This window comes from Chrysochloris asiatica, unplaced genomic scaffold, assembly GCF_000296735.1.
Source record: "Chrysochloris asiatica unplaced genomic scaffold, ChrAsi1.0 scaffold00144, whole genome shotgun sequence".
Taxonomy (NCBI): domain Eukaryota; kingdom Metazoa; phylum Chordata; class Mammalia; order Afrosoricida; family Chrysochloridae; genus Chrysochloris; species Chrysochloris asiatica.
In genome coordinates, this window is record NW_006408662.1 from 5,821,894 (window position 1) to 5,831,156 (window position 9,263).

Genomic DNA, 9,263 nt, shown 5'->3' on the forward strand with positions numbered 1-9,263 from the left:
ATATGCTGATGTGATAGAACTCAGAAAGTAGAAACAGCTGCAAACATCTGTCAGTAATTGGACTGAGAAATGTATGAAGTATGAATGTGTAAAAATTGAAAGTCATCCAAAATTAAAGGAAGCACATAAAGATCTACATCCTGTACACTTCTGTTGTTGTTGTTAAGTGTCATTGAGTGGGTTCTGACTCATCATGACCTTGTATACGGTTTCCAAGGGGTGGCTTGTGGGCTTGAACTGCTGATCTTGAGATTAACAGTCCAGTGTTTATCCTGCAGCAACACCACTCAGAACTCAATCCAGACATATTGTTGTTGTTATTAAGTGATGTCGAGTTGGTTCTGACTCATAGTGACCCTGGATAGCGTTATCAAGGATTGGCTGGTGAGCTTGAACCATGGATCTTGTGGTTCTTACAGTTTTGTGACCTTACCGTCCAGAATATTAACTTGCAGCACCACACCAGGACTTTAGATATAGAAATAGCTAAAGTAAAACAAACCAATAACACTGAAAATAAGGAACCAGAGATATCAAATTAAAATGAAAACAATTACAAAGCAAATAGAGGGAAAACTATAGTTACAGAATTTCCAAATGGTGAGGAAGTCAAGTGGATGTGAAGATAAAACAGATGGTTTTAAACTAGAGAATGAATTAATATATTACAAGGTAACCACACAGTAAATTAATAGACCTTCACATCTAAACAAGTAAAAGGATAATCATAAAGATGTTTTGTTGTTGTTGTTAACTGCCATTGAGTCAGCTCCAACCCATAGTGACACCGTATAGGGTTTTCAAGGAGCAGTTGGTGAGCTTGAACCACTGACTTTGTAGTTCGATTGGCTTTGCAGTTGGGTGAATTAATCCACAGTGCCACACCAGTAAACATTAAAACAACAACAGTTAATAAAATGACAAGAAAATGCACAAATAAAATCAAGTCTGCACTCAAAATAAAATTATATGAAACAAAGCAACCAGCAGCACCACACACACACACACATGAAAATTGATCCGGTCATTAAAAAGCTCCCAACCAAAAAATTCTGGACTCAAGTAGCTTTACTGGTGAATTTTATCAAACATTCAAAGAATAGTTGACACCAATTCTATTCAAATTACTCCAGAACATATAAAAGGATGGAAAACTCCTTAAAACATTTTATGAAACGAGAATAATCCTCATACCAAAACCAAACAAAGTCATCACAAAAAAAGAAAATGTAAACCAATATTCTTCATGATCTTGTTGAGATGCAAAAATTACTAACAAAATCCTAGCCAACAGAATTCAATAGCATGTCAGAAAAATAATACATCATGATCAAGTGGGATTCATACCATGTACGTGATGATGGTTCAGTACTAGGAAAACAATCAACATAATCCACCACATAGATAAAAACAACAGAAAATGACCACATGATCATAAATACTGCTGCAAAAAAGGCATTTAACAGAATTCAGCATCCACTAGCAAATAAGAATAGAAGGGAAATATGTCAACACAACTAAGGGCATGAATACAAAACCAACAGCCAACATTATGTTCAATGGCGAGAAACTGAAAACATTCCCTTTGAGAACAGGAATTAGACAAGGATGCCCTTTATCACCACTCCTATTCAATACTGTTCTGGAAATCTTAGACAGAGGCATGTAGCAAGAAAGGGAAACTAAAGGGATCCAAATTGGCAAAGAAGTAAAACTCTCACAATTTGAAGCTATGATCCTATACACAGAAAATCCCAAGGAATCAGCAAGAAAATTATTGAACTCACTCAAAGTTTCAGCATCATGGCAGAGTACAAGATCAAGATACAAAAATTAGTTGGATTCCTTTACACTATCAGGAAAGCAATACCATTTACAATAGCCACCCCAAAGATGAACTATTTAAGAATAAATCTAGTCAGAGAAACAAAGACCTATACAAAGAAAATGACAAAACACTACTATAAAAAACAAAAGAGACTTAGAAAAATGGAAGAATATTCCATGTTCATGGATAGGAAGACAATATTGTGAAAATATCAGCACTATTCAGAGTGATCTATAGATGTAATACCATCTCAATCCAGATGCCAACATCATTCTTAAAGAGATGGAAAAACTGGTCACTAGTTTTATATGAAAAGGAAAGAGATCTTGGATGAGCTAAACATTACTTAAGAAGAGCAAAGTTGAAGGCTTCTCACTTCCTGATCTTAAGATCTACTACACAGCCACAGTGGTCATAACAGCCTGGCACTGGTACAATGAAAACTACATAGATCAGTGGAACAGAATTGAGAAGCCAGAAGTAAACCTGTCCACATATAGTCAACAGCTCTTTGACAAAGGATCATAACACATTAAATGGGGAATAGTTTCTTCAACAAATGCTGCTAGCAAAACTGCAAAGCCATTTGTAGAAGAATGAAACAAGACCCATATTTCATACCATATGCAAAAATAAAACAAAACAAAAAAACAGCAACAACAACAACAACAACAACAAAAAACTCAATAGGGATTAAAGACCTAAGTATAAAACCTTGATAAAGATCATCAACGAAAAAGTAGGGACAAACTTAGGGGCTCTGATCCATAGTATACATACACTACCAAACATAACTAAAAACACACAAACTGCTGAAGACAAAATAGATGACTGAGACCTCCTAAAAATTAAACACTTATATGCATTAAAATATTTCACCAAAAGAGTAAAAATAGAGCCCACAGATGGGGAAAACATTTTTTGCAATAACATTATCAGACAAGGGAATAATGTTTAAAATTTATAGAAAACTACTATACCACTACAATAAAAAAGACAAATAACCCAGTCAAAAAATGGGCAAATGACATGTACAGACACTTCATCAAAGAGTTCATTCAGTCAGGCAACCAAAAATAATATGAAGAGTGTTCACAACCATCCCTAGCCATTGGTGGAGTCAATTCTGATTCATAGCACCCTATACAGGGTTTCTGAGGCTGTAAATCTTAATGGCAGCAGAAACCTCATCTTTCTCCTGCGGAACAGCTGGCCATTTTGAACTGCTGACCTTAAGGTTAGCAGTACGATTCGTAACCACGACACTATCTTAGCCATTGTTGTTGTTGTCAAGTGCTGTCAAGTCCATTCCAACCCATAGCAACCCTGTATAGGGTTTCCAAAGATCAGCTGGTGAGCTTGAACTCCCATAGGTTGTTGTTGGTGGTTATGTGCCGTGGAGTCAGAACGGACTCATAGCAACCCTGCACAGGGTTTCCGAGGCTGTAAATCTTTACGGGAGCAGAAAGCCTCATCTTTCTCCCGCGGAACAGCTGGTAGTTTCCAACTGCTGACTTTGCAGTTCGCAGCCCGATTTATAACCACTAAGCTACGAGATACAAATCAAAACAGCATGAGATACCATCTCATCCCAGCAATATTATCAAAGTTCAAAAAAACCGAAACAAAACCTGGCGAAGGTATGGAGAGACTGCGACTCCTCTGCATTGTTGGTGGGACCGTAAAATGGTACAACTACAGTGGAAACTGACATGACACTTCCTTAAAAGGTTGGAAATAGCAATATTGTATGAGTCCACAATCCCTCTACTTGATCTCTATCCCCAAGAAATATGAAACAGGATACAAGTAGATCTATACATACCAATGTTCATCGCAGCAGTATTCACAATAGCAAAAATATGGAGACAGCCTAAGTGCCCGTTAATTGAAGAATGAATACACAAACTGGTACATACACACAGTGGAACACTGGGTTACACTGAAGACTAATGATGAATCTCATAATATGGATGAACCTGGAGGACATTATGTTGTTGTTGTTAAGTGTTCTACATCCTACTTTGGTAAGTAGCCACTAGGATCTTAAAAGCTCATGAGAAGCCATCTAGGGCACAACTATTGGTCTCCACATGCACCAAAGAAAAGAGTGATGAAAATTGAAGATGCTTGAAATCAATTAGTTCACTGGACTAAAGGAACATGTGAAGAATTTGAAAAGTGAAAAAGACAACTCAGAAAAAAATCAGGAAATACACAGAGACTTCAAAAGTTCATGCAAAATGAAATTAAAAGATAATGGAACTTTTCTCCTTCACACCCCATGATTACAGATCACACCAGCTCATCCAAGCCACTCCTTTCAGACTTTATCAAATTTTACCCTGCAACCTCTGCTAGCAGGTCTGTGTCTGTCTTTATCATCTGCAATCAAATCAGTTGTGACTCACAGTGACCCTGTATAGTGTTTCTCAGAGCAGCTGGTGGATTTGAACTGCCCACCTTGCAGTGAGGAGTCCAATACTTATTCTACAGCGCTACATCAGGGCTCCTTTCCATATCTGTTGTTGTTAAGTGCTGTCTAGTCGGTTCCAGCTCACAGGGTTTCCAACGAGCAGCTGATAGGTTTGAACTGTCAACCTTGTGGTTCCACCGGACTGAGTTGGAGCATGACTGGGGGAAGCTTGGCTCTGGATCAGTGGAAGAGATGGTACTCAGGATCCTGAGGGCACTGGGAGGTCCCTGGCCAGTGAAACAAACCAAAAAGGGCAATCAGACAGTCTTGAAATGTAGGCAAACTGCCGCCCTAGACCCAAACCAGAATCTGGTGGGGTGAGGTCTACCTGGAGTGTTAGTAAACATTCCTGCTTGTCCCTCATCGGCGTGATTCCAAATTTAGAATACTGGAAAGGAAGTGGCTCTGTGCCAGCGTGTTTCTCAGAGACTGTCGTCTTTGGTTCTGTATCTGGGGAAGCAATGTGGTTATGACTGGCTTTTTCCAATGGAAGCAGAAAAGAGAAAAAACACACACACACACAAAAAAAACCCTTCAATCAGCTAAGTCACATTGACCTTAACCATGACATTCTCTTGTGCAAGCAACCACATGGCTTGGAAACCAAATGTAAAACATCCAGTTACTTCAAACAATATATATTTTTTAATGAACCAAGAGAAAGAAGATCAACCTTAAACTTGTAAATAAATGTAATCTGTTGTCTTAATGTTTCTAATCTATAATGAGAATGTTGTTAAATGCTGTCAAGTCAGTTCTGACCCATAGTAACCCTGTATAGGGTTTCCAAGGAGCAGCTGGTGTGCTTGAACCACTGACCTTATGGTTTAAACCGACTTTGCAGTCCTGCACACTAACCCACAGGACCACCAGGATGGAGTATTATGATTGCTTTTAATGAGTCTTGGTGATGCAGTGGTTAAAACACTTTCTTTCTAATCAAAAGATGAGCGATTGAAACTACCAACCCGCTGCTATGCTGCATTGGAGAAACATGTGACAAAGTCTGAAGGATTTGCAACTTTAGAAACCCTACCATACAGCTCGACCCTGTCCCTATAGGGTTATTATTCCATGGCAGTGGGTTAAGGTTGTTTTTAATTACTACAGCATGTAATTCCATTCAGCTGATTTTTAAGAAACCACCAATGCATACTTTACACTTGATATTAGTTTTAACTAATTGTATTTGCTAAATCAATCTAGCTTTTTCCTCCTCTGCCTCTGTTTTGATTTAATGTTGGCAAAACAAAAAGAACATCCTTGGACATTTGTCTTTTATGGAGGAAAAGAAGTTAAGGAGGAGGAGTATACAGATTAATAATAAATTACATGAGAACAAAGTAACAAAGAATATTCAAAAACAAAACAAAAAACACCTCACTAGCAGGGACATTTAGTGGTCTGTGTGGCACTGCAGGGTAATGCTCTGGGCCACAAGGTCAGTTTGAGCTGCATGATCGGCAGTTCAAATCCACCAGCTGCTCCTTGGAAACCCTATACAGGGTCGTTATGAGTTAGAACTAATTTAAGGGCACTTAACAACAACAGCTATCATGAAAACATGTATGTAAATGTTAAGCCACAAACATGCACGGAAATGACCTCCAGGCATCTTGATGGCTACCAAAAGGAATAGTCAAGTATTTTCATATCTCTATAGTGTCATTAAGGAGCATTGGTTAGCGTAGTGGTTACGAATCGGGCTGCGGGCCTCAAGGTCAGCAGTTCGAAACTATCAGCTGTTCCGCGGGAGAAAGATGAGGCTTTCTGCTCCCGTAAAGATGTACAGCCTCCGAAACCCTGTATGGGGTCACTATGAGTCGGAACCAACTCAACGGCACATAACACCAACAACAACATCGTGGTCGTTATTAAAGAGATAGCGTCTCACTTTGTTTTAAAGAACACCGGCTGTTCTAGGTTAAACTGGGAGACGAAGGGATGAAAAAGAACTATCTACCAGCATGTAAACAAACAAGAGGGAATTACTTTTACAAGTCATTGCATGTGTTTCTGTTTTAATGATTTGATAGAAGAATTTCATAACTAATTATGCCTACCTGTTATGCCTACCTGTTAAGAAGCTAATTTTATATTTTAAATGTCTGCCAATTTACCTGAAGCTAAGATGGTAAGCAGGAAGACAGATATGTAATCACACAGTTTTATAAGTTTAGTATTATTACATGTGGTATGTATTACAGTGCATATAAATTTGTACATAAATACATTCTCAGAGTTTTCTACTTGTTCCTTATAAACCATAAAACCATAATTGTGAATTAATTTTCCCTTGGTTTATAAGTATTACTAGTAATTACAATCTATTACATCAAACTGTTCCAATGAAAATCATCCCCTGCTTTTAAAAAGAACCCATTTGGATCAAGGTATTAATTGTCATCTCATGTTTTAAATGTAAGGTTTTTTTTATACCATATTTCATTAGTTGTTTAACAGGGGTAATGCCCATCTAAGAAATAAATAGTATATATATATATATATACACACACATAAAAGAACCCATTTGGAAGGTGAATTCATTATTTTTTGCCAGTAGGGTATAATGTAGTAAGTGATGGACTAACAGATTTCTTGAGAGAGAAACTTAAGACTGGCTTAAAACTTTGCTCATCTCCAAGGCTGGAAAAATCAGAAAGGGGCTTGCTGTTTCCTGGGAGATTCTGGGTCAGTATTTATCAGTAACAACAGAACAAGAACAGATATAGAGGCATATGTGTCCTTTAAAAATTTCCAGTAGCCACATTTTTAAAAAGGAAAATTGAAATAATCATATATATTCTTTTACCCAAATTATCCAAAATAGTATCATCTCAGTATGGAGTTAATTTTAAAATGATCGGAAGTTCTTCTGTTGTAAATTGCACTGACAACACATGTATGCTCAGACCAGTCACATTTCAAATGCTCATTGGCCACATGTGGCTGGTGGATAAAGAATATCAAGCAAATAGCTCTAGATCTTTCAATGTGCTCTCAAAAATAGATGCCAACTACACATGATGGTGACAGTCAAAATGAAATACAAATTGCATCAACTGTTGCAACTAATTGATTTGTTTTGTTTTGTGTATCATGGGAAAAACAAGACAAAATAGCATATTGTGGGAAGCTGATATAATTAAATACATTGTAAATTTTCTCTTTAATTCAGAACATGGTTATATTTGGAAAAACAACAAAATATCCATGTTCCAGTAATGGAAATAGCTCATGGGAGATAAAAACCTTTGTTGTACTTGCCTTTCATGTGAACATAGATGGAAGCAACTGACCAGATGGCTGCAGTGTAATTTTTTTTTTTAAAGTCACCATAACTAGTTTTTACTGTTGTTGTTGTTAAGTGCCATCGAGTCAGTTCCGACCCGTAGCCACCCTGAACAGGGTTTTCGAGGCTGTAAATCTTTATGGGAGCAGAAAGCCTCATCTTTCTCCCACGGAGCAGCTGGTAGTTTCGAACTGCTGACCTTGTGGCTCGCAGCCCGATTCGTAACCACTACAATAATTAGGAGCAGTACAGTTCATGGCAAAAATACTACAGTTTTCAGATCACTCCACAGGACATACCCCTATAAACATTTAAAAGTTAATTTTAATGAAAAGAGTCATCATGTTTTAATTTAATGTTTGATATGACCAACATTCTTAGGTCAGCACAACCAAATGATGTTGTGGATCAACTGGATCACACGGCATATGTCCGGCAGGAGCAACACAAAAGCACAATGTACAAGATGTGCATGTTTCAGTTTATACTATACAAAAATAGTTAAAATAGATTCCAGGTAAACATGTTACATTAAGAAACAGTGCTAGTAGGAAATTGGCACTCAAATGGAAAAAAAAAGCAAAAGTATTTTCAACATGAAAATGCAAGACAGTGGAACTGGAAACTTTGGGATAAAATATTATGTCACCCATTTAGTTCTAGTGGGGAACCCCTCTGCATTGGACATTTCTGTAGATAATAACCTTGTTTTTTATGAACTCATCTAATTTGCCAAATGGGCACTTTTAGGTTAAAACATAAATTTTAAATGAGTTATGAATATTATTTAAAAACTGATGTGAATATTACAATTTTAGAAAGGAATAATTTTCATATTCGGCCTGAATTTACAGCTAGTTGTAAGCTATTCAGTTTCTCAAGGCAGAATTCATGATATACCCCAATATTAACTCAGAAGTTATAAAGCATAAATTCCTCTTCACCTGCTTTTTAAAAATCATTAGTACATTGTTGTAATTTTGTTGTTGTTAGGTGCCATCTAGTCGGTACCAACTCATAGTGATGTTATACACAGCAGAATGAAACAATGCTCAACCCTGGGCCAACCTCACTACTGTTGCCATACTTGAGTCAATTGATGCTGCCACTTGGCCAAACCATCTCATTGGGGGTTTTCTTCTTCTTTTTCTCTGACCCTCCACCTTACCAAACACGATATCTTTCTCTAGCGACTGGTCCCTCCTGACAATATGTCCAAAGTATGAGAGATGAAGTTTGGCTATCTTGGCCTGCAAGGAGCACTCTCGTTGCACTTCTTCCAAAACGATCTCTTAGTTCTTTTGGCAGCCCATGGCACTCTCAATATTCTTCTCCAACACTATAACTCAAAAGCATCAATTCTTCTATGATCTTCCTTATTTACGTCCAGCTTTCGCATGCATATGAGGTTATTGAAAATACCATGGCTTGGGTCAGGCACACCTTAGTCCTCAAGCTGGCATCTTTGCTCTTTAACACTTTAAAAAGGTCTTGTGCAGCTGATTTGCCTAATGCAATACATCGTTTGATTTCTTGACTGCTGCTTCCGTGAGTGTTGATAGTTGATCCACGAAGAATGAAGTACTTGACAACTTCAGTCTTTTCTCCATTGATAAGAATGTTGTTTATTGGTCCAGTGGTGAGGAATTTTGTTTTCTTTACATTGA